A 24,913-nucleotide genomic window follows, 5' to 3' on the forward strand; every position below is an offset into this window, starting at 1 on the left:
CTCTGAGGAAGGATCATATTTCCTGCCCGGCTTGGAGGCGCCGTGGAGCTGAAAAGAAGTCCTTGCTTTCCTTACCCTGTCCCATCACTCCCCTGTAAAGAGGGAACAGCACACACAGAGCACGGGTGGAAACAGGATTTCGATGAGAAGTCTTTTGGGAAAAAAACTCACTGTTGGCACGTAGGCATCTTCAGAAGCCCAGAGCACATTCCCTCCGTGCCATGGTTCCTTCTGCGCAGAAGGGGAGTGAGGTGTCAGGATGTGCTTGGTGAAAGTGCTGGTCAGCCAGTGTGGCCGCAAGAGCCCATCAGGATGGATGCCTCACAAGTCAGCAGGCAGACGACCACCTGCAAGAAATGGCAGGTGGGTGCAGGTTTTGCGAGGCTGGTGGTTCCCATCTGGAACTTCACACGTATTTACTGCAACCAGACTTCTCAGTCCAGCTGTGGAGAAATTATGATTCCAGCTATGGTGATCCAGCAAAATTTGTTGCAGATCGTAGCTACGTTTCTGCAGAGGAGAGGGATTTGGACACTTTCTTTCATATCATGCTATTTTACATCTGCTGTAAGGTAGGGCTGCCAACATGAAGTCTGTTTTTGACAAAATTGAAGATAAACTTTGCTCTCTCCCTATTTGATAAATCACTGTGTTCTTTTGACACTGCCAGTTACACCATGAACAATGGTCACCCGAATAATCTTACACTTAAGGGAGTACTAGTCCTTTTGAAATAGTATCTTTCAAAATGCCAAATGACTGTATAAAAATCACTTTGTATGAAAAAGTAAACGTGAAGCTGGATGGATGGCTTTTTATCTTGTCAGAAAGAACTGTTCAATAAAATGCTGTTTTCGACAAACAGCACCAAAACTGTAAAATAACAAAAATAAAAATGCTAGTTTATTGAAATAAATGTGGTTAAAGAAATCAAAAATTAAATCCTCACTTTTCCTCCCTGGACTCAACTGACTGCCAGGCTGTATGTGCTTTGAAATGGCCACACTAAATAGGTATTTCAGGTTTTAATGTAATATCCCAACAGTTTTTATCAGTATACTTAGCTGTTTTAATGCTCTTCATGCTGTGATCCTTGCGTGACATTGAAGAATGGAGCAATAAACCAATGCATTTTATATTTTTCTTGTGGTATCACAGTATGGATGTGAGTTTGGGGACTACATTTAACTTTCTATTATCCTTAAGCCATAAGCAGGTTGTGTAGCTCTTCCTTCTGTTCAGCTAGCATCACAGTTTGGATCAGGAATGAATGGATTTCATTTTATGTTGATGTTAAAAACAGATGCAATAAATTTGATATATAAGATGTCCAGGTTTTGTACTGATGCTAAATAATAATAAACAGAAGAAATGAAACTGAGATTGTGAAGAGAAAAACAAACAAAAAAAAAATATGGTGTATTTACTCTTGTTTAAGTGTATATCATCACTTGTTAACATCAGTATAAACTTAAGATTGTAGTGCAGTTGTACACATACATACATATATATATGTGGTTTGGTAGCACAGCTATAATGTTCCTTATTTGTTATCAGAGGAAATAGCACATGAAGAAGCATAATTCATCCATTATAAACTACTCGATAAAGTAGATGTTTTTTTCCAAAATATGTGAAAATTTCAAAGACAGTGTTCTACACTAGTGGTCTATTTTTGCCAAGCTTGCATCTGTATGTTACTCTAAGGTTAGTACAGTGCTGAACTGGAAAAACATTTACACATTTTATCAACTTCAAAGTGTTTTCTGTAAAACACTGAACAATCTGTGTTTAATTACCACAGAAATGGTAATTAAATTAGATTTGAAAGATATGAATCATTTATTTATTTGCTTATTTAAGTTGGAAGGACAAAGGGTTTTATATGTCACTTGAAATTGAGTATCACATGCTCCATAGATTTATAGAATATCCTGAGTTGGAAGGGATCATCGAGGATCATCGAGTCCAACTCCAGACCCCACACAAGTCCACCCATGCAAGTCTACACAAAAAATTCAGATCGTATGACTAAGAGCATAGTCTAAACTCTTGTTAAACTCCAACAGGCTTGATGCCGTGGCTATATCCCTGGGGAGCCTGTTCCAGTGTGCGACCACTGTTTTGGTGAAGAACCTCTTCCTGATATCCAATCTGAACCTTCCCTGTCACAGCTTGACACCATTCCTGCTGGTCCTGTCACTGGTCACTAAAGAGAATAGATCGATGCTTGCCTCTCTGCTCCCCCTCATGAGGAAGCTGTAGACTGCGATGAGGTCTCCCCACAGCTTCCTCTTTTCCAGGTTGAACAGACCAAGTGACCTCAGCTGCTCCTCATATCTCTTCCCCTCATGGCCCATCACCATCTTTGTAGCCCTTGTCTTGACACTCTCCTACAGTTTCATGTCCTTTTTGTACTGTGGTGCCCAGAACTGCACACAGTACTCGAGGCTGCACCAATGCAGAGTAGAGTGGGACAATCACCTTCCTTGACCGACTAGCAACACCGTGCTTGATCCACCCCAGGATACGGTTGGCCCTCCTGGCTGCCAGGACACAGTACTGGCTCATATTCAACTTGCTATCAGACAAAACCCCCAGATCCCTCTCTGTGGGGCTGCTCCCCAGCTTCTGGTCCCCCAGTCTGTATGTATAGCCAGGGTTGCCCCATCCCAGGTGCAGGACCTAGCACCTGCTCTTGTTAAACTTCATGTGGTTGGTGATTGCCTAGCTCTCCAATCTGTCCAGATCTCTCTGCAAGACCTTTTCACCCTGAACAGAGCCAACAACTCCTCCCAGTTTAGCATCTTCAGCAAATTTGCTCAAAACACCTTCTAGTCCTACATCCAAATCATTTCCGAAAACATTGAAAAGAACTGCCCCTAAAATGTAGCCCTGGGGGACCCTACTAGTGACTGGCCGCCAGCGTGATGTAATCCCATTTTGAGGCATACCCATCAACCAATTGTTCACCTATCGTATGATGTTTTTATCTAGCTGTATGCTGAACACCGTCCCACCGTCACTGCCCAGCTCCCTCAGAGTTTTTATGAAAGATACATTTCTGACTTATCATTCAAGGTCAGTTGTGTAAATCATGTTTTCCCTGTTCATCAGCTACTTTCATAATCCTCACTGAGGCTATGTACCGGCAGTGCAAGTTTTTTATAAAGTATAGAACAAAAGTGAGGTTTTATCCGGATACCTATCTCAGACCATACTCTGAGTGATAGCTGCCATAATTTTTCCAGTACAGTTAGAGGACCATCTGTATTGCCTCATGTCTCAGTCTCATGCTATTCACATATTAAATAGTACTCTATTAATAGTGTGCAGTACTATTTTCCTCTTGGCTTTTCTGCATTGGATTATTGCTTGTACCCTGGTAAAAGGCATCCCACTAAGCTCCTTAGCACAGTAGGAAATTCCATTAGCAACTGGAAGCAATGGACATCAGTTTACTACACTGCAAGATCAAGAAATGAAGGGAGTACACAACCAGAAAGGATGCTCTCTAATTGCCTCTTCCATTTTTTCACTCCATGCATTATTACAGTTATTTATGATTTATATATGACAAGCTGTAGGCTGAATTCTAACGGATGATTTGTCACAAAACTGTATTGATGCATGGCTTACAAAACAACTACAAGAAACATTCCTGAGTTGCCACACTCATATTTGAAAATTCTCATCAGAGAGAATTTTCTGGCCAGAGTCATGGGGAGCTCCTATTATTAAGGAGTTTAACAGTACTGGACAACTAAACACATGTTGTATATATGAAAAAAAATATTCAGCTAATACTATTTGAATAAACACGTTTAAAATGCTGATTTAATACCTCAGCAGACATTCTCAGTACTTGTCTTTATCTTGTAAACATTTGTGATTCACATAACATAGTTTGAGACAGAGGTAGGGAGAAGAAAGTGGTTTTAGTTTAAAATTTTTTATGATAATTTTTGCCATGCTCACTATTTTCCTGCTGCCTTAATGAGATGAGGCTTTATGTATTTGCATGATCTGTCTGGCATTCCAAACAACTTCTGTATGTGCCAGCATCTTTTATCTCCATTTCAGAGAAGGATTCTTGTCTTATACCTTACAGGTTTAAAATCCTGTTCAGAATTTTCTTCTGTGGAAACTGGGGTTTGCTAGCAGAAAAGATCCACTTTACTGCCCCATCATCCCAAAAGGGAGGCAGTTAAAAGTCAGATCCTTACCCAGTCAGGATGGCTAGCCATCAAGTTGGTTTGTACACTGGTCCCAGACTCTTCATTCTGCTGGTCGCTGCCAGTTGCTACAGACCCATGCCATGAAGTTAGCAGTGAGGGGAGTCTGAAAAGGGTGGTGCAACTAGGGGATGCAGCACACAAGTACAAAGGAAGCTTTGTGCTTCAATAATAATAATAATAATGGACCAAAAGGGATAGAAAACTAGAAATTAATCAAAGAGTACATGAAAATCTGTAGGGACTTGGAGATGATGAAGCAGGATCAGCTTTATCAGAGTGCAGTAGAGTATGTGCCACAAACTGAAAATAAACAGCAGCATATGTAGGGAAAGCTGTAAATAAGATTTGTAGATAGCGGAGACAGCTTTGTCTTCTACTTCTAGAGTATTTAGGGTATCTCAGATGCAGTGAGAACTCTGCTAACAGTTTAAAAAGATTATACTCAGAATACAGAACACAATCTGGTGCTATTTTTCTTAAAAATTCATGCATATGTGTATAATGAATGTGTGCACACAGGTGCAGAAGGTCTGTGTCAAGATTTGTTTCCACTTTGAATACAGTACAGTAGATGGATTTTTTCTTTTCTTTGTTTCCTTCTGGTTTCAAAAAGCAGCCTTCATGGGAAGAAGGTACCTGTACATTTTAATGACAGCAACAGAAAACTATGACTACAATATCATGAATATTTTCTAATACCAAAAGAGGAAAATTAGATTCAATAAAAATAATTAAAGAAAAAAAAAATAAAAAAAAGACAGCTTGCCAGTTCACGCCTTTTACAATGATCAGAGGTACCATACATTAATTAATGTTTGATTATTTTATGTTTGCTTTCATGATCTATGGAAATAAAATGCACCATTTTGTACCCATAGATCAGAAGTCATGGTGTTCAGAACACCACTTGGTGTTCAGTAAGTGATTGAATTCACATATTTTAAAACTCAGGAATAAGAGGAAGATTGTAATTCAATAACTGATTCACACAATTAAAAGATTTTGTTTATCTTTTATTTGACTACTGACTTCTACTTCCTAAGGAGACACTATTTAGTTTAAGTAGCCTCTTTTATTTAAAAGTTTTGGAAAAATACCTTGTAGAAAGCAGACTGTCTCAAAAACTAGCAACAAGATGGAAGCCTCATAAACCTGAACATTCCCTCTTGCTAAATATTAAAGAGATTCAGATCACACCATCATATACAGCAATGCTGTGCTGTCTGGCAGCAGAGCAGGGGGTAGAAGGAGGAGTAGGAGCAGTCTTTGTTTATTTCCCAACCCTGGTCCTTTTGCTTCTTGAATTTAAGATTGTTGTGGAATTAGTCTGCCCAGTCATCTGAGAGAAGGAGTGTTTCTTCATTCTTCTCATGTTAACTCCTTTCGTCTAGTAAATCAAGAGTCGTAGCACTGGAAGGAAAGTGCAAGACACAGCCTATCATAGGAGCAGTGCTGCATTATGGAATGTTAAAAGAATGAGAGAACTTGAAAGAAGAATGTAAAAGAAAATTATTCTCAGCACGTCTCTTCATACAGTTACTTACAATTAATATTTTAAAGTCATTATTGCTGTGGGCCTATTAATATTTCAACAACAATATGCTAAATTTCTAGTACCAAAACAAGATATTTTTTTTTCTGACATATTCCCTCTTATGCGCTGTCTTCGGTTTGAATCTACCTCAAGACGGCTAAGTTCAAACTTTTTCTGGTGAACCTGATCAATTCACAGATTCAGTTTAAGTCAGTTTTTCCCCCAACAAAACTCCCATTAACTTCAGAGGAGGCGTTTCCTAAAACAAATATATACATATATACATACATATATATATATATATATATGTAAATAAAATTGATTTGATTAGCAGTGTTTGACTAGGAAGAGTTTCAGCCCAGCTGTTAGTGGTCAAATGTCTACATTGCAAAAATGGTGTCTGATTTGATAATTATGTTCAAGTAACAGACTAACAGAACCACAGAATTGCAGGATGCTTGAGGCTGGTTGGAAGGGACATATGGATGTCATCTCATCCAACACCTCTGCTCCAGCAGATTCAAGACCAGGTTGCCCTAAGCATCATGTCCAACCTTTCCTTAAACACCCCCAAGGATGGTGACTCCACCACCTCCCTGGGCAACATGTTCCAATGCCTGACTACTCTTTCTGAGAAGAAATGTCTCCTAATTTCCAACCTGAACGTCCCCGGGCACAACTTGAGGCCATTCCCTCTAGTCTTATCACTGGTTACCTGCAAAAAGAGGCCCAGCTTTCACAACTTCCTTTCAGGTAGGAGACTCCACAACTTCTCTGAGCAACCTGTGACAGTGCTCCATCACCCACACTTAAAGAGGGGCTTCCTGATGTTTGGATAGAACCTCTTATGTTCCAGTTTGTGCCCATTGCCTCTTGTCCTGGCATTGCACACAACTATTCCATTCCATTCCATTCCATTCCATTCCATTCCATTCCATTCCATTCCATTCCATTCCATTCCAATCTACTCTACTCTACTCTACTCTACTCTACTCTACTCTACTCTACTCTACTCTACTCTACTCTACTCTACTCTACTCTATTCCACTCCACTCCACTCCACTCCACTCCACTCCACTCCACTCCACTCCACTCCACTCCACTCCACTCCACTCCACTCCACTCCACTCTGTCAAGGACTTCATAGAAAATTAAATTATTTTCTCATTTCTAAACATGTTTCCTCCAGAAATAGCTCTAAGGTTTTTAGCAGGTCAATCTAGACAAAACATCCTGAGGTCTTTATTTACTATAAGTGCTATTAATCCAACATTCTTTATGAGCAATATGTTCATCTTATTTTCAACCTAAAACATAAAACATCGTGAATTCTATACATTTTGATATCAAAAAGAACATTTCTACAGTACGACTAGGACTGACCTCCATAAACTGAATTTCAATGAAACAGAAGTATGTTTTACTTATAACAACTCTGTATATAACACCGTTATATTATTTCAGTTTATGTTTTATTCTATCCCATCCATTAATCATTGAATGCATGCCCACTGAACATTTACTCTGTTACAGAATGTAGCATACAAGTTATGAACTATCACATCCTTTTAAGGAAGACTATATTTTGAGCAGAACAAGAGGTGTTAAAACCACATTATCCAAATTAATCTGCTCACCACACAACATTCTGTAATCATTCTCATTCTCAACAATTCAATTAAAACAGAAATTAGGATAACAAAAGTAATCTATATTTTAGCCAAAGAAGTTATTCATGAAAAAGGAATGGGAAGATTAAATCTGTTGTATTGAATCCAGATTATTAGCAAGCTAAGGTGCCAAGTCCTTTGTTTTTTAGTGTTGAAGTGCACTTTTCCACATTAAATTATCCCTGTGAGAAAAATAACGTTAGTCACATATTTAAAATAAGAACACTTATTTTTCAACAAAGGAAATAACTTTTTAAAGTTCTAACGATGACAATTCCTACATGGTAAACTTCAGTGGATTTTTTTTTGTTTTGTTTTGTTTTGTTTTTTGTTCATTTTTTGGATGCAAATATAGTTCAATGAGCTTCATGTAATCTTTTTACATATTGTCCTGACCTAGCACAAACATGAACTGGTAAAAATCAAACACACAACCTAAGAATTTGCTGGTATTTTCTTGGATGGTTCCCCCACTAAAATAGCAAAAATTCCTTTTACCCTGGCATAAATGACACAAATGGTGTAATAAATTTCAACTACAGTGTTTATGGAGTGCTAGAAACATGATACTTGTTTTTAATCTCAGATAAATTCTGGATTTTCAAAATGCAGTTATGATCAAAAAATAGACCAAAAAAAAAAAAAAAAAAAGGGCATGTTTCCCTCTTCCAATTTACTTTCACTTACTTTCACTTCCCTCCTCTTGGTTTGGGCCCACAAACTCATCTTTGGTTCATCAACAATTTTCAGATAGCTTTCTTTTCTCCTGGTGAAGTCACCAGTCTCTTTTCATTCTCTTACAAACACTGACATACAATGTCTTTCAAGAATTACCTACTTCTTATATACTCTAATATATCCTTTCTCTTTGTCAAATGACTATGCTTTCTTATCCTTCTTAGATATTTCCTTTCTCAAATTCCATATTTTCTGTTCTATTCCAAGACTCTGGTTTACCTTTCCATTTTCACACCTCCAGATTTACCTCATTCTCTATTCACCAAAACAGCTCTGCCATCATCCTTACCGCCTCCTGAATCCTTCCAAATTTCATCGCAGAAGTACAATTGTGCTTATATGCTTAATGGGGGAAAGGAGGTAAGTTTACCTAAGCTTTTTTTTTTTTTTTTTTTTGACGTCATAAACAGGTCGGCACACTATCGCTCAGCACACTGACAATGCTGTAGAAAACAAAATATCATTCAGAAGTGGGAGGTACTGAGGAAGGGAGCAATTCTGAACACAGAATCTGCCTCTGCATATTTCTCCTTGGTATGGCATTCAGTGGCTAAATGGTTGTTTGCTATGTGTTGTCTCAAACCTCCCGATCTAGATCCAACTCATTTTGGTGCTACAAGGAGATACTGGTCTCAGAAGGAGATCCCATATACCTAATATTTAGAAGATATTTTTCTTCAAGAATTTCAGGAGAAGGAAAATAAGGTTCACAGAATCACAGAATTGTCTAGGTTGGAAGAGACCTCAAGATCATTGAGTCCAACCTCGGACCTAACACTAACAAGTCCTCCACTAAACCATATTGATAAGTTCAACATCTAAACATCTTTTAAAGACCTCCAGGGATGGTGACTCCACCACTCTCCTGGGCAGCCCATTCCAATGCCTAACAACCCTCCTGGTAAAGAAGTTCTTCCTAATATCCAACCTAAACCTCCCCTGGCACAACTTTAACCCCTTACCCCTTGTCCTGTCACCAGGCACATGGGAGAATAGACCAACCATCACTTCGGTACAGCCTCCTTTAAGGTACCTGGAGAGAGCGATAAGGTCACCCCTGAGCCTAGTCTTCTCCAGGCTGAACAAACCCAACTCCCTCAGCCACTCCTCGTAAGACTTGTTCTTCAGAATCCTCACCAGCTTCGTTGCTCTTCTCTGGACCCCTTCTTGCTCGAGCACCTCAATATCCTTCTGGTAGCGAGGGGCCCAAAACTGAACACAGTACTCAAGGTGTGGCCTCACCAGAGCCGAGTACAGGGGGACAATCACTTCCCTAAACCTGCTGGTCACACTGCTTTCTATACAAGCCAGGATGCTGTTGGCCGTCTTGGCCACCTGAGCATACTGCTGCCTCATATTCAGCCGACTATCAACCAATGCTCCCAGGTCCTTCTCTGCCAGGCAGCTTTCTAACCACTCCTCTCCCAGCCTGTAGCTCTGCTTGGGGTTGTTGTGCCCCAGGTGCAGGACCCCGCACTTGGCCTTGTTGAACTTCATACAGTTGACCTCAGCCCATCGGTGCAGCCTATCCAGATCCTCCTGCCGAGCCTTCCTTCCCTCGAGCAGATTGACACACGCACCTAGCTTGGTGTCATCTGCAAACTTACTGAGGGTGCACTCAATCCCTTATCCAGATCATCAATAAAGATATTAAAGAGGACTGGCCCCACTACCGAGCCCTGGGGAACACCACTAGTGACTGGCCTCCAACTGGATTTGATTCCATTCACCACAACTCTTTGGGCCCGGCGATCCAGCCAGTTTTTAACCCAACAAAGCGTATGCCAGTCCAAGCCATGAGCAGCCAGGTTCTTGAGGAGAATGCTGTGGGAAACACTGTCAGAAGCTTTACTGAAGTCAAGGTAGACCACATCCACAGCCTTTCCCTCATCCACTAGGCGCGTCACTTTGTCTTAGAAGATCAGGTTCATCCAGTGGGACCTGCCTTTCATAAACCCATGCTGACTGGGCCTGATCACGTGGTTACTCTGCAAGTGCCATGTGATGACACTCAAGATAATCTGCTCCATGAGCTTCCCTGGCACTGAGGTCAAACTGACAGGCCTATAGTTCCCCGGGTCTTCCCTCTGGCCCTTCCTGTAGATGGGTGTCATGTTTGCTAGCCGCTAGCCGACTGGGACCTTCCCTGATAGCCAGGACTATTGATAAATAATGGAAAGCAGCTTGGTCAGCTCCTCCGCCAGTTCTCTCAGTAACCTCAGGTGGATCCTATCTGGCCCCATTGACTTTCGTACATTCAAGAAAGCCCCATCGACATCATAGAAAGCCCCAAGAAGCCTCATCCAAGAAATCCCTAAGAAGCCCCATCAGCTTGTGTACATTTATCTTATCTGTTTCTGATCACAATAAATAGATCAGAGATCATAGAATCATAGAATCATAGAATCATAGAATATCCTGAGTTGGAAGGGACCCTTAAGGATCATCAAGTCCAACTCTTGACACCGCACAGGTCTACCCAAAAGTTCAGACCATGTGACTAAGTGCACAGTCCAATCTCTTCTTAAATTCAGACAGGCTCGGTGCAGTGACCACTTCCCTGGGGAGCCTGATCCAGTGTGCAACCACCCTCTCTGTGAAGAACCCCCTCCTGATGTCAAGCCTAAATTTCCCCTGCCTCAGCTTAATCCCATTCCCGCGGGTCCTGTCACTGGTGTTAATGGAGAAAAGGTCTCCTGCCTCTCGACACCCCCTTACGAGGAAGTTGTAGACTGTGATGAGGTCTCCCCTCAGCCTCCTCTTCTCCAGGCTGAACAGGCCCAGTGACCTCAGCCGTTCTTCGTACGTCTTCCCCTCAAGGCCTTTCACCATCTTCGTAGTTCTCCTCTGGACACTCTCCAACAGTTTCATGTCCTTTTTATACTGTGGTGCCCAGAACTGCACACAGTACTCGAGGTGAGGCCACACCAGCACAGAGTAGAGCGGGACAATCACCTCCCTTGACCTACTAGCGATGCCGTGCTTGATGCACCCCAGGACACGGTTGGCCCTCCTGGCTGCCAGGGCACACTGCTGGCTCATATTCAGCTTGCTGTCTACCACGAGCCCTAGATCCCTCTCTTCTAGGCTGCTCTCCAGCATCTCATCGCCCAGTCTGTACGTGCAGCCAGGGTTTCCCCATCCCAGGTGCAGGACCCGGCACTTGCTCTTATTGAACTTCATGCGGTTGGTGATCGCCCAGCTCTCCAACCTGTCCAGATCCCTCTGCAAGGCCTTTCCACCCTCATTCGAGTCCACAACTCCTCCAAGTTTGGTGTCATCAGCAAACTTGCTCAAAATACCTTCTATTCCTACATCCAGATCGTTAATAAAAATATTGAAAAGTACCGGCCCTAAAATGGAGCCTTGAGGGACCCCACTGGTGACCGCCCGCCAGCCTGATGCAGCCCTATTTACCATAACCCTTTGGGCCCTGCCCGTTAGCCAATTGCTCACCCATCGTATGATGTTTTTATTTAGCTGTATGGTGGACATTTTGTCCATTAGGATCCTATGGGAAACCGTGTCAAAAGCCTTGCTGAAGTCCAAAAAAATCACATCAGCTGGTTTCCCTTGGTCCACCATATGGGTGATCTTATCATAAAAGGAAATCAGGTTAGTTAGGCAGGACCTACCCTTCACAAACCCATGCTGGCTGGGACCAATGACTGCTTTGTCTCCCAGTTGTGCCTCAATAAGTTCGAGAACCATCTTCTCCATGATTTTACCAGGCACTGACGTGAGACTGACAGGTCTGTAATTGCTAGGGTCTTCTTTCTGACCCTTCTTGAAAATCAGCACAACATTTGCCAGCTTCCAGTCTACCGGGACCTCTCCAAATTCCCAGGATCATTGAAAAATAATTGAGAGAGGTTCTGTGATGACGTCCGCCAGCTCTTTCAGCACCCGGGGATGAATCCCATCTGGACCCATGGACTTGTAGGGATCTAGGTGGAGTAGCAAATCCCGCACACGTTCAGGGTCGGTTGGGAGTTTGTCATCCCCACCGTCCCGGTCCTCCAGCTCAGGGCACCCTGGGTCCCGAAGCCCATCATCGGCATTGAAGACAGAGGCAAAGAAGGCGTTAAGCGTCTCTGCTTTGCCTATGTCATTGTCTGTGAGGAGACCTTCCCTATCAAGGAGCGGCCCTATGTATTCTTTAGTTCTCCTTTTTCCATTCACATATCTAAAAAAACCCTTTTTATTTTCTCTCACAGACACAGCCAGCTTCAACTCTAGGTGTGCTTTGGCCACATGAATTTTCTCCCTACAAACACGAACAGCATCCCTGTATTCTTTCCATGACACCTGGCGCTCCTTCCAGTAGCGAAACACTCTCTGTTTCCACCTAATCTCCATTAGAATGTTCCTGGTCAGCCACGCCAGCCTCCTGCCCCGCCTGCCTCACTTGCGATATTTAGGAATTGCCTGATCTTGTGCTTCTAGGAGGCATCGCTTAAAGAATGACCAGCACTGGTGGACATCAAGGCCTTCAAGAGCAGTTTCCCAGGGGACCTTGCTGACTAGTTCCCTGAGCAGCCTGAAGTCCACTTTCCCCATATCTAGGGATGAGGTTTTGGTGGCACTTCTCCTTCTGTCACCGTAAATTTTGAACTCAACCACTTCATGGTCGCTATGACCAAGGCGGCCACCAATCACCACATCTCCCACCAGACCCTCTCTGTTTTCTAGCAACAGGTCTAGGAGGGCTCCTTTCCTAGTTGGCACCATTAGCACCTGCACCAAGATAATAAGTAGAACTATTGCCACAAAGGGAAATTTCAAATATCGTTTGCCTTTACTACAATTGTATGACTCAGTAAGTCACTGAGTAAGAAAACTTGTCTATGATCCTGCTATGTATTTTTCAGTGTTGTTAGACAAATTTGTCTGACTTGTGAGGATGCTTTACTTTTTTTTTTCACCTTGTATTTGATTTATCTTTAAACACACATTTGTCTGTGCCTAGTTTACGTAATGATTCAGGCTGGTCTGTATCAATGACCTATGCTTTTCTTTATTTACTGCTTGGAGAAATTCATTTGCAAGGGGAACTGCAAGACAGAAAGCTTCCACTAATGTTAAGAGAGGGCTCTTGAGAGCTGACATCCTAAGCTACAATATTATTTGTGTAGTTAGCAAAAATATATACTTAAATAAAGAGCTGAGCATACACTCTTGTACCTCTCTATGCAATTTTTGTATTTAGTATTATATCAATTATCTATGCAATAAATATCAAATAGGTTATATAGACAAAGGCTCACACCAATTGCCTGTACACAGCATAACTCTAAGCATACTTTTAGCATTTGCACTGCATTCAGTGAGGTGAGTCTTTTTTTTTTTTTTTTTTTTTTTTTTTTTTTTTTTTCAATGATGCATTTGGATAAGCATTTGCAGGAGCAGAGAAATAAAAAGTGTAGTTACATTTCCCTCTAAAGGCTTATCTGGTCTGCTGAAAATATTTTAAAGGCCCTATGACAAATATATGTCAACATAAGAGATTAAAATATTCCAAAGACATTCTGACAAACTGCTGTTACCAAGTGGAAAGCATTTAAAGAAATACTAGGAGATGTACCTCAAAGCTCAGTCCTATAACCTTAGGAATTTCCACCCCTCATTCCACTAATAGTAGTAGTAGTAGTAGTAGTAGTAATAGTAATAGTAATGATAATGATAATAATAAATAACGTGTACAAAAGTGATACACAGTGCAATTGCTCACCACCCACTGACTGATGCCCAGACTATCCCCAAGGATCTTGTCCCCCCACCCTGGCCAGCCACCCCATATAATTATTCTGCATGACATCAGGTGGTATGGAACTTTGGCCAGTTCGGGTCAGCTGTCTTAGGTCTGTCCCCTCCAAGCTCTTGCTGCACCTTCAACCTGCCCACTGGTAGGACAGAGCAAGAAGCTGGAAAGTCCTCATCTTAGAGTTAGCATTGCTCTGTGACAATTAAAACAGTGTGTTATCAACATTATGTTCATCCTAAATCCAAAACACAGCACCATAGCAGCTACTAAGAGGACAATTAACTCTACCCTAGTCAAAAACAGGACAGGACAATATATTATATATTACTTATAATATGTTTTTATATATGTTATGCTATAATGATCTAATATATAACTTGAATACTAAGTTGGTTATTTAAGAGATTTATGAGCAACTTTGTCATTATGTGAACCATACCACTGTGCAATTATGAGAGTAAGTATTGTGTGAAATCACATGAGGAAACAAGAAATATCTTTAAGACTTCAACACTGATACGTTCTCAAAGCTTTTTAGATATTCTTGCCCTATAAGAATCTTGAAACTGAGCATAGGCCTCTTCTGATTTACAGAATCACCTCAAATCCTTGAAGAAGTTCTTGAATGGAAGTGAGGTGGAGTATCTTAATGGCACTAATTTACCTTCCTTAACTCTCTTAATTATCTCATATGTGTCTAAAGTAAATGAAATGATTAAGGGTTAACAGCTTCTATTAGAGGGAAGGTTCTGACTATGTTTTCAAACAAACCTCTTTGAAGAATATAACCTAAATTTTTAATGTTTTCAGAATCTAAAACAGAAGTTACTTTTGTGTTATTATTATTTTAGAGAATCATAGAATGATTTGAGTTGTCAGCGATCTTAAAGATCATCTAGTTCAAACCATCATGCCAGGAGGAGGGGCACATTCCACTAGACCAGGTTGCTCAAAGCCCCATCCAACCTGGCCTTGAACACTCCCCAGGGTGGGGCATCCACAGCTTCTCTGGGCAACCTGTTCCAGCACCTTACTGCTCTTGTTGTACAGAATTTCTTCCTAACATGTAATCTAACTTTCCCCTCTTCTATTTTAAATTCATTACCCTTTGTCGTATCACTACACTCCCCAGTAAATAGTCCCTCTTCAGCTTTCCTGTAGACCCCTTTAAGTACTGGATGGTCTCCCTGGAGCTTTCTCTTCTCCATGATGAACAACACCAACTCCCTCAGCCTGTCTTCATAGGAGACGTGTTCCAGCCCTCTGATTATCCTCATGGCCCGCCTCTGGTCTCACTCCAACAGCTTCTTGTCCTTGCTATGTTGGGGACCCCACAGCTGAATGCAGTACTTCAGGTTGAGTCTAACAAGAGTGGAGTAGAGAAGAATCACCTCCCTTGACCTGCTCATTATGTTTCATTTGATGCAGCCCAGGATATGACCGGCTTTCTGGGTTGCAAGTGTACACTGACATCTCATGTTGACCTCATCATAAGACAGAACCGACAGGTTCTTCTCTTTAAGGCTTCTCCCAATGAATTTTCTGCCCAGCCTGTACTTGTGTTTGGGATTGCCCTGCCCCAGATGCAGGACCTTGCTGTTTTTTTGATGTTTGCACAGGCCTACCTGTCAAGCCTGTCAAAGTCCGTCTGGCCGGCATCTCTTCCCTTCAACATGTCAAACACACCACACAGCTTGTTGTTATGCATTAGAAATGAGTTGGAGGGGGTGGATTAAGGGTCTGGCCTCCAGCACTCATAACTATGCAAATTCTTAATTGATAACAGTTCTACATTCTAGTGTATTTCATGATTTAGTTTACCTGTAAAGCCATCTGGTAACATCTAGCAGTAATATTTACAGTTATTATTCAAACAGATTTATTAATGTAGAATGCTTCAGAAATGAGGCATAGATCTGAAACTTCCACAGTTAGTCACCTTTACACTTTTGTTTTTCCTTTCTACCTGAGGTAATCAGTAGACATCCATTTTCTAGATTCTCTCTCATATTAATATCTTATAATGATATAGTGCAATGTGTGTGCAAGTTCCAGTTAATATTTTTAATAACATTATTCTTATTGAGCAAAATCTTAGTAGTACAATACTTACTGTTTCAGCTAAAGTTGTCAATAAATGTCTGTAGTACTACTACTGAGTAGTCTAAACAATAGCATTCTATTGCACCTTTTGTTTTCCTATTTGTTGGCACAGATCTACACTATGTAGTTGAAAAGCATGAAAATTAATAATGCAGATTTTGTAACAATGAATCTATCTGAATTGCATCAAGAAAAGTCAGATATTTTCGTATGTCAAAGCTTCCAGAAACAGAACATTTCAGTTCTTCTTAGAATCTTAAGTGCACCCCAGAAATTTGGCTTCTCCATTGACATAGAAGTATTCTAAGGAACATTATGATATAGGTGACTCTGCTTGAGTTCTAGATAACTGTTTGAGCATGTGATTAGTTAAGCTAACCTCCAGAGGTCTCTTCCAACCTCATACATTCTGTGATTCTCTGACAAGTAGAGGTTCCCTAAAGATAGTGCAGGAACAGTGAGTTTAAATTCCTATGCAATCACTACTGACTGCTTCATGATAGAAACAGCAGGCTAAGAACAAAAAATCATTTAGATTTTGAACATAGTTTATTTGTATGTCTTTGTGCCCATTCTACAGTCACTGTTTACAAATACATCAGGAAGCAAATTTACCTGAAGGCTTGGAAGTCAAGATTGGATAATATTGTAAAGAAATTCTGAAACAAATAAATTCTGAAAATTGAAAATACTTATGCAACTCACATAGAATAACTACAAACTCAAAATAAGCTGAACAACCATATTCTACTGCAATAGTCTATTCATACAGTAATAAGTTTTCAAGTAAGTCCAGGGGAGCTGTTCTTTTAAAGTGACTGTGGGCAATATACTACTTATTTTCAAGATTGGATTTATTCTGTAAGGTAGTATTCTGATGTGAGTAGTGCCAATTTTGTGACACCTAGCAATAAGACAGAACTCCTTCCAAATCAACTCTTTCTGAAAATATGTGAAAATTTGTAGAAATTTTTAATATACTGCAGAACTACATAAAGAACTACTGTCCACATACCTTTACCTACAATGTTTAGTTGCTAAATGTTTTTACCGTACCTAACATGGCTTTTCTAGATGTACAGGTAACTTTATATTTTCCATAATTATTCCATAAATTATATGTGAAATAACTACTTCAAGACAATAAAAATCCACTACAGATAAATCAGAGAAGAGTAAGAAGTGTGAGACTCTGCAACACCCTTTTGTAGAAAAGTAAGGGTGTTGCATGCCAGGATGACTGCAGTTCTTTGGTGTCTGGATGATTTTTCTCCAGTGATGTCTTTTGCTTGAAGAAAGAGAGCCATTGTGCTACCAGAGGCACCTCTGGCAGCACAATGGCTACTGAGGGCAGCAGAAGAAAACTGACAGAATAAAAGCTGCCCTGACAAAGTCTGGACTCTGACATTTATTGTTTGACTAGCTGTAGAGACTGATACAAAGGAAACTTGGGGTTATTATTTGTTCATCTCTTCTTGAACAAGGAATTTTATTTTGTGCAATTCTCTTATTTCCAAAAATATAGTTAACACAGGGTCATCACAAAAGTATATGCCTCTATAGATAACTGTCTTTTGACCTTGATTACAGGGAAGGAAAACAAGTTGGTTGCTTTAATTGCAAAACAATAACTTAATGGTAGGAAAGTTCCATGTGGATTTTTTTCTTAAGATTGAAACTGGGGAATGAGGGTGGAATTTATTCAGGTTCTGTCTCTCTAACCAAAGAAAACAATACTTGTATAACAAGACAGGGAAAAGAAAGATTACACTATAAGAAAAAGAGATATTCATGGGTCACAGATCTTTTCACAGGTCTTAGGAGAAAGAAGAAGGAGAAAGCATAATATCCTTCATAGCCTTGAACAGAAACCATGGTGCTGATCATCCTGCAGCACAGCTATTTAGTGTTGACATTTACTCTCTTTGTTCAAGAAACAGGTGTCTGTGTGAAGGACCTAATCAGACTCCAGTCATCCTGAGGAAGTATGTTGACAACTACGTCAAATAACCGTTTTGAGAATCTAATTTTTTTTTTTTTTCATTTATTTATTTATTTATTTATTTTCCTTCAAAGTGTGGATTACTGTCGTCTTTGGAGTTATGTAGTGGAATGTATTTAAGTAACATCAGCCATATTGTAACATTTATCTGTAAACCAGCAACAACTGCTGACTGGGATATCAGTAACAAGAAAGAATTCTCTTTCAGGCTGGAATAAGTAGCAGTATCAAGCAAGGACCAGAATCATCAGTTTAAGGCCATCCAGATTTCTGTGAAATACCATCAGATTGGCAGAATTGAAACAGAAAAACTTAAGATATGTTGAGGTGGAAACCCAGGGTCAGAACTGACTCTCCTGGACAGTCTGTAAACCAAGAGCAGGGAACATCTTGTAATTTTGTGTAGTTAAGTTTGTTATAGCTAGTTGGTGTGCCAGTATAGATATGACATCCAGTTTTTCTATAGTTTTGTCAGTATTTTAAGATATGCCTACAAAACAAATTGAAGTGTGATTCTTGCATGTGCTAGCTTCATCCTAGCAGTATATCAGCAAAGAAATCACAGCTGTATGGTTTGTACGCTTCATAGCAGCAAGGTTGAGCAACTTGAAAACAGCTTTGATTGCACATGGGGGTAACCAGGTAAGAACTGTTAATACAAATTAAAAGACAGCCTTCATTTAAAGAGCTAAAGGAGTAGACAGAGCAGCCAAATTCCACACCAATGGAAATTATGACCATATTAAAATTCAAAACAAGTAAACTTTACAATAGTTTAAATATATAATAAGATTAATGAAATGATAATGAAAAAGAAAAAAAAAAGGAAAAAAAAAAAAACAGAAAAAAGACATAAAATAAATCATAAGTGGGAATGAATGGTCGGTTTTTTCATGTTGGGAAAATTGGTTCATCTGCATCCACCCATTTTCCAAAGTTTAATATACAGAGGAAAAGTTTTCCCATTTATTCTTGCAAGCAACTTTAAAATTCATGGCAATATTTGAAATGCAAGCTTGTATTACAATAAATAATGTACAAAATTCTTATTTAATTTGCAGTCATCACTGACTGCCACACATATTTGGAGCTATATTAATTACATTTTTATTAAATAAACAAACTGTACTGTGTAGTAGCTTTTTAATTTCTTTTATATGTTCTAAATTACAGTTATATGTGATCATAAAATAACATGATACAAAGTTTTTTTGAAATATGTTTCTTAGATATAAGTCAGGTTTTTATTTCTGCTCTTTAAAATTATCCTGAAATGCTGCATGCACTCAAAGTTTATGTTCCTTCCTAAATCCAGCTGTAGTCAAAAGAAGCACTAAGAATTTACAGTCTTAAAAACAGCATGGTCCACCACATGGACCAGAATTCCAAGAACTGGAATATTTGTGGACTTGGAATATTTGTGGGTTTAAAAAGTTTTCTTTCTTGTGATTTTTGTACAGTAAAGAAAATTAAAAGTACGTCTTCCTTATCCATAGGTAGATATACATGTATGTCTACCATGTCTACCATATGTCTACCATGTCTAACAAAATCTTTGTTGCAAAAGGAAGTTATGCCTGAATGGAAAGTTATTTTTCCATTCATACTTTAATGGTGTATTTTTAGGTTTAATCTTCTCCAAACATTTTTTTTGTCATAAAAAATGTTGTATTTACAAATCACTTTTAACTTATTTCAAACTATAGGATCTTTCTTACTATCCAGGGAAAAATAAATAAGTAAATAAATAAATACAGCTGCAAAGGTCTTCCATTCTTTAAATGAAATGAAAGTTAAAATCATTTCCATTTTATTATGAAGAATTACCCACCAGAAGTTTTTTTGTTATATTACACATTGCTAGCTGTACATACATAATGAAATAGATATTCCCTGTATTTATTTATTATAATAAAAAGATCAGTTTCAAGAACAGGAAAAAAGTTTAGAACTCTAAAATTCTTGACTTAAGAATAAGCTTTTAAAAAATTACATTATATTTAATAACCTTTTCTTCAAACTACCTGAAGTGAAAGGAAGACTTTTTTTTTTTTTTTTTTTTTTACTTTTTATTGTATGCAATTTTAAAATAATCTTGAATAAATAATTATGTGATCACTTAAGAGACTTTAACTGGAAAGACTACCTTACTTTTTTGTTTGTTTGTTTGTGTTGTTTTTTTGTTTGTTTGTTTTGTAAATAACAGAACTTATTGCCTTGCAGTATTGTGAGAATGTCACTCAACTAGTTCCCTCATCAGTGCAGAAAAAAAAAAAAAAATGTTAGTAAAATAACTCATAAATAAAGCAAAACAAAAGGGAAACATAAATAAATAATAATATTAAAATTAAAAACAAGCAAACAAACATCAAAAAGGAGAAAGAAAAACCCATTAACAAGACAAGCATGAAGTCATCTTGTTACTTTTACCTTCTGAACTAAAATCTTTTAACTTAACTAAACCTTTTAACTTTAAACTTTTAACTTAACTAATTTGTGCCCATATACCTAAAAACACTGTATGTTTCAGATACTGCATTACTTCCATCTGTCTAAATAACAATAAAATTTACATGACGAGCCTGGTGGCCTTCCGTAATGGAGTGACTCCAGCTGACAAGGGAAGAACAACCAATGTCATCTACCTGGATTTCTTTAAGGACTTCCAAAGCGTTCCACACAACATCCATCTCTCCAAATTGGAGAGAGATAGATTTGATATGTGGACCAATCAGTGGATAAGAAATCGGCTTGAAGGTCACGCTCAAAGAGAGGTGATCAACTGCTCTATGTCCAGGTGGAGGACGGTGATGAATGGTCTGTCCTGGGATTGGTACATTTTAATATCTTTATCAACGTACATAGATAATGGGATCGAGTGCACCCTCAGCAAGTTTGCAGACAACACAAAACTGGGTGGTGTAGTTGATACAACAGAAGGAAGGGATGCCATCCAAAGGGACCAGGACAAGCGTGAGAAGTGGGTGCATGAGAACCTAATGAGGTTCAACAAGTCCAAAGTGCTGCACGTGGGTCAGGGCAATCCCAGACATGAGTACAAACTGTGAGAAGAACTAACTGAGAACAGCTCTGCAGAGAAGGTCTTGGGGGTCCTGGTGGACAAAAAGCCCAATGTGAACCAGCAGTGCACACTTGCAGCCCAGAGGCCAACTGCATCCTGGGATGCATCAAAAGAGACATGACCAACACGAGGCCAAAGGAGGTGATTGTGCCCCTCTGCTCTGCTCTTCTGAGGCCCCATTTGGAGTACAGTGTGCAGGTTTAGGGCTCCCAGCACAAGTAGGATTTAGATCAGTTAGAGCAGGTCCAGAGATTCATCAAAATGATGATAAGAGGGCTGGAGCACCTGAAGACTGGTGAGAAGACTGCCTGGGGATGTTTAGCTTGGAGAAGAGAAATCTTCACAGCGAGAAATACCTCACTGTGTCCTTTCAATACCTAAAGGGGGCTAACAGAAAATATAGTGTGCCTTTTTACTTGAGCAGATAATGATAGGACAAGGGGGAATGGTTTTAAACTAAAAGATCAAAGATTTTGCTTAGAGGTTAGGAGAAAATTCTTCACTCTGAGGGTGGTGAGGGCCTGGAACAGGTTGCCCAGAGAGAATTTCTATGTCCTATCCCTGGAGGTCTTCAAGACCACGTTGGTTGAAGCTCTGGGCAGACTGGTCTAGTGGGTAGCATCCCTGTCCATGGCAGTGGGGATTGAAATTAGATGGTCTTTAAAGTCCCTTCCAACCTCAGCCATTCTATGATTCTATGATTCCTTGCCTGTTAATTTTACTTTAAATGTGTTGTAACTGTCTTTGCTGAAGTTCAAGTACAACTTCAACATAATTTTATCAGTGTTGGGATTTTCCTGAACTAGTTCAGCTTTGCTGTTATGTACTCCATCTGTTGCAACATCTGATATTTCTGACCCTTTATTTCACATGTAGTCCCAGTTTACATTTCAAATAGAATTCATGTCATTTGTAAATGAGAGAGATTCATATTGACTGGCTGAGAAGTTTTGACTTTGAATTCATTGAACTCAGATGCTTCTCTCTGACTTTTACCTATAAATGCCTGTTTTATAAGACAAGATAATGTGCAGTCAGCAGAATAATGTGCTGCACACCACTTCAGATCTTAGTTATGCTTTTCCTAGTGTTTTATTCTAAGTTGAAACAAAACTGATTACATCTTGTTTAGCTGTCTCACAACATCTTCAGGAAGTCATAACTCTTTCAGGAAGTTTATCATTATGACCTGGTTCTGGCATCACTTGGTTAAAAAAAAAATAAATAAATAAACAAAAAGCCATACGTCATAGAAGTCTTCTTTTCTTGTGTAACCTGTTCCAAGAGTCTTTTTATCCTTCCTCTTTCAACACCAGTAAAATGTTTGTAACTGCATAGTCTGGTTATTAAATTCTGAGGCACAGTGTGATATCTCATTAGTCAGTGACAGAGCCATTTTAAACTCAGCAAGTGCCTACTAAAGTTCTAAACTACTATTTTTGATCCATTTCCCCCTAAAATAGACTTCAAGAAACCATGAGTAAAATGTGGATGTTTATAAGCTGTAACTACTTATAAAATAGTTCATTAAACTGGTTTATCCCTTTAAAGGAAGTAACCAATACAGTCTTTGCTGGGTTAAAAACTGGCTGGATGGCCAGGCCCAGAGAGTGGTGGTGAGTGGAGTGAAATCCAGCTGGCAACCAGTCACCAATGGTGTTCCCCAGAGGTCAGTGTTGGGGCTCAACCTCTTTAATATCTTTATTGATGATTTGGATGAAAGAATTGAGTGAACTCTCAGTAAGTCTGCAGATGACACCAAATTGGGGGAAACTGTCGATCTGCTGGACAGTAGAAAGGCCCTGCAGGGGGACCTGGACAGGTTGGGTTGATGGGCAGAGGTCAATGAGATAAGGTTCAACATGGCTGCGTGCCAGGTCCTGCACTTTAGGCACAAAAACACCATTGTACACTACAAGCTTGGAGCAGGTTTGTTCAAAAGCTGTGCAGAGGATCTGGGCTTGTTGGCCAATGCTCACCTGAACATGAGCCAGCAGTGAGCCTAGGTGGCAAATAAGGCCAAGGGCATCCTGGCTTTGATGAGGACAAGTATAGCCAGCAGGACCAAGGAGGTGATTGTCCCCCTGTATTCTGCTCTTGTGAGGCTGCACCTCAAGTACTGTGTTCAACTTTGGGTCCCTCACTACAAGAAGGATATCAAGGCCATGGAGTGTGTCCAGAGAAGGACTACGAAGCTGGTGAAGGGCCTGGAACACAAGTCCTTTGAGGAGTGGTTGAGGGAAATGGGGTTGTTTAGTCTGGAGAAGAGGAGGCTCAGGGAAGACCTTATGGCTCTCTACAACTAGAAGTTTTGGGGAGCTGCGGTTCTGTCTCTTCTCACAGATAACTAGTGATAGAACTAGAGGGAATGGCCTCAAGTTGCACCAGGGGAGGTTCAGGTTGGAAATTAGAAGACATTTCTTCTCAGAAAGAGTAGTTAGGTATTGGAACAGATTGCCCATGCAAGTGCTGGAGTCACTGTCCCTGGGGGTTTTTAAGGAGAGGTTAGACCTGGTGCTTAGGGACACGGTTTAGTGAGTGATAGTGGTGTTAGGGGGATAATTGCACGAGATTATCTTGAAGGTCTTTTCCAACCTTTATGATTCTGTGATTCAGTATCTGTTTTAAATGTGTTGCATGTAAAATGTGGTCAATGTATTTAACAATATCTGTTCATTTTAATTTACCAAATCAAAACTTAAACAAATACTACTCAAAATCATCCCAATTATCAATCCAACAGCATTTCAGATAGGAGGACAGAATAAACAGAGGATATGCAGGAGAAAATGTCAGGATGTTTAGTTTAGATTTTGAGTTTAAAAAATTTAAAACCACTTCAGTTGCTTTTATGGAAGGTATGTCAGACTAAACTACAGGGGGCAGCAAATATTTACTGGCTAGTCAATATACAAATTAATCCGGATTCCCTTAGGATACTTTGGTGTATTTTATCTTTCAGATTTCTGAAATTATTTCTCAAGACTAGTTCCTAATTAAACTATTACATTTAGAAATAAATAAATGTATATATATATTTGTATATATATATATAAATGTGGTTTAGACATGTCTTTAAGCAATTAAAGAGGTCTCCATTCTGTATTTTGTTTTCCAAGCCCTTTTTGTCTCCAACATCTAGGCACTTTTACTTAATTATTTTAATTATTGTGTTGGAATCTGTTATAAAAATTACTTTTTCCCTTTTAATTAGGTCTGTATCCCCCAAATTTTAAATAATATACTATCTTATTCTAGTATATCTTCTTCGCAGATGACATATTCGCAGATGACACCAAGTTAGTTGTGCATGTGTCAATCTGCTCGAGGGTAGGAAGGCTCGGCAGGATGAACTGGATAGGCTAGACTGATGGGCTGAAGTCAACTGTATGAAGTTCAACAAAGCCAAGTGCGGGGTCCTGCACCTGGGGCACAACAACCCCAAGCAGAGCTACAGGCTGGGAGAGGAGTGGTTAGAGAGCTGCCTGGCAGAGAAGGACCTGGGAGTATTGATTTATAGTTGGCTGAATATGAGGCAGCAGTATGCTCAGGTGGTCAAGAAGGCCAAAAGCTTCCTGGATTGTATAGAAAGCAGTGTGACCAGCAGGTTTAGGGAAGTGATTGTCCCCCTGTACTCGGCTCTGGTGAGGCTGCACCTTGAGTACTGTGTTCAGTTTTGGGCCCCTCACTACAAGAAGGACATTGAGGTGCTCGAGCAAGTCCAGAGAAGGGCAACGAAGCTGGTGAGGAGTCTGGAGAACAAGTCTTACGAGGAGCGGCTG

The 24,913-nt window shown here is 39.8% G+C and overlaps 1 protein-coding gene across 15 annotated transcripts in view; it reads right to left on the reverse strand.

Moving 5' to 3' along the window:
- Positions 1 to 24,913, reverse strand: part of PTPRD (protein tyrosine phosphatase receptor type D) — a 1,303,784-nt gene that overhangs the window by 406,478 nt on the left and 872,393 nt on the right. The gene's annotated exons all lie outside the window — the stretch shown is intronic.

This window comes from Aythya ferina (genome assembly GCF_964211825.1).
Source record: "Aythya ferina genome assembly, chromosome: Z".
NCBI lineage: Eukaryota > Metazoa > Chordata > Aves > Anseriformes > Anatidae > Aythya > Aythya ferina.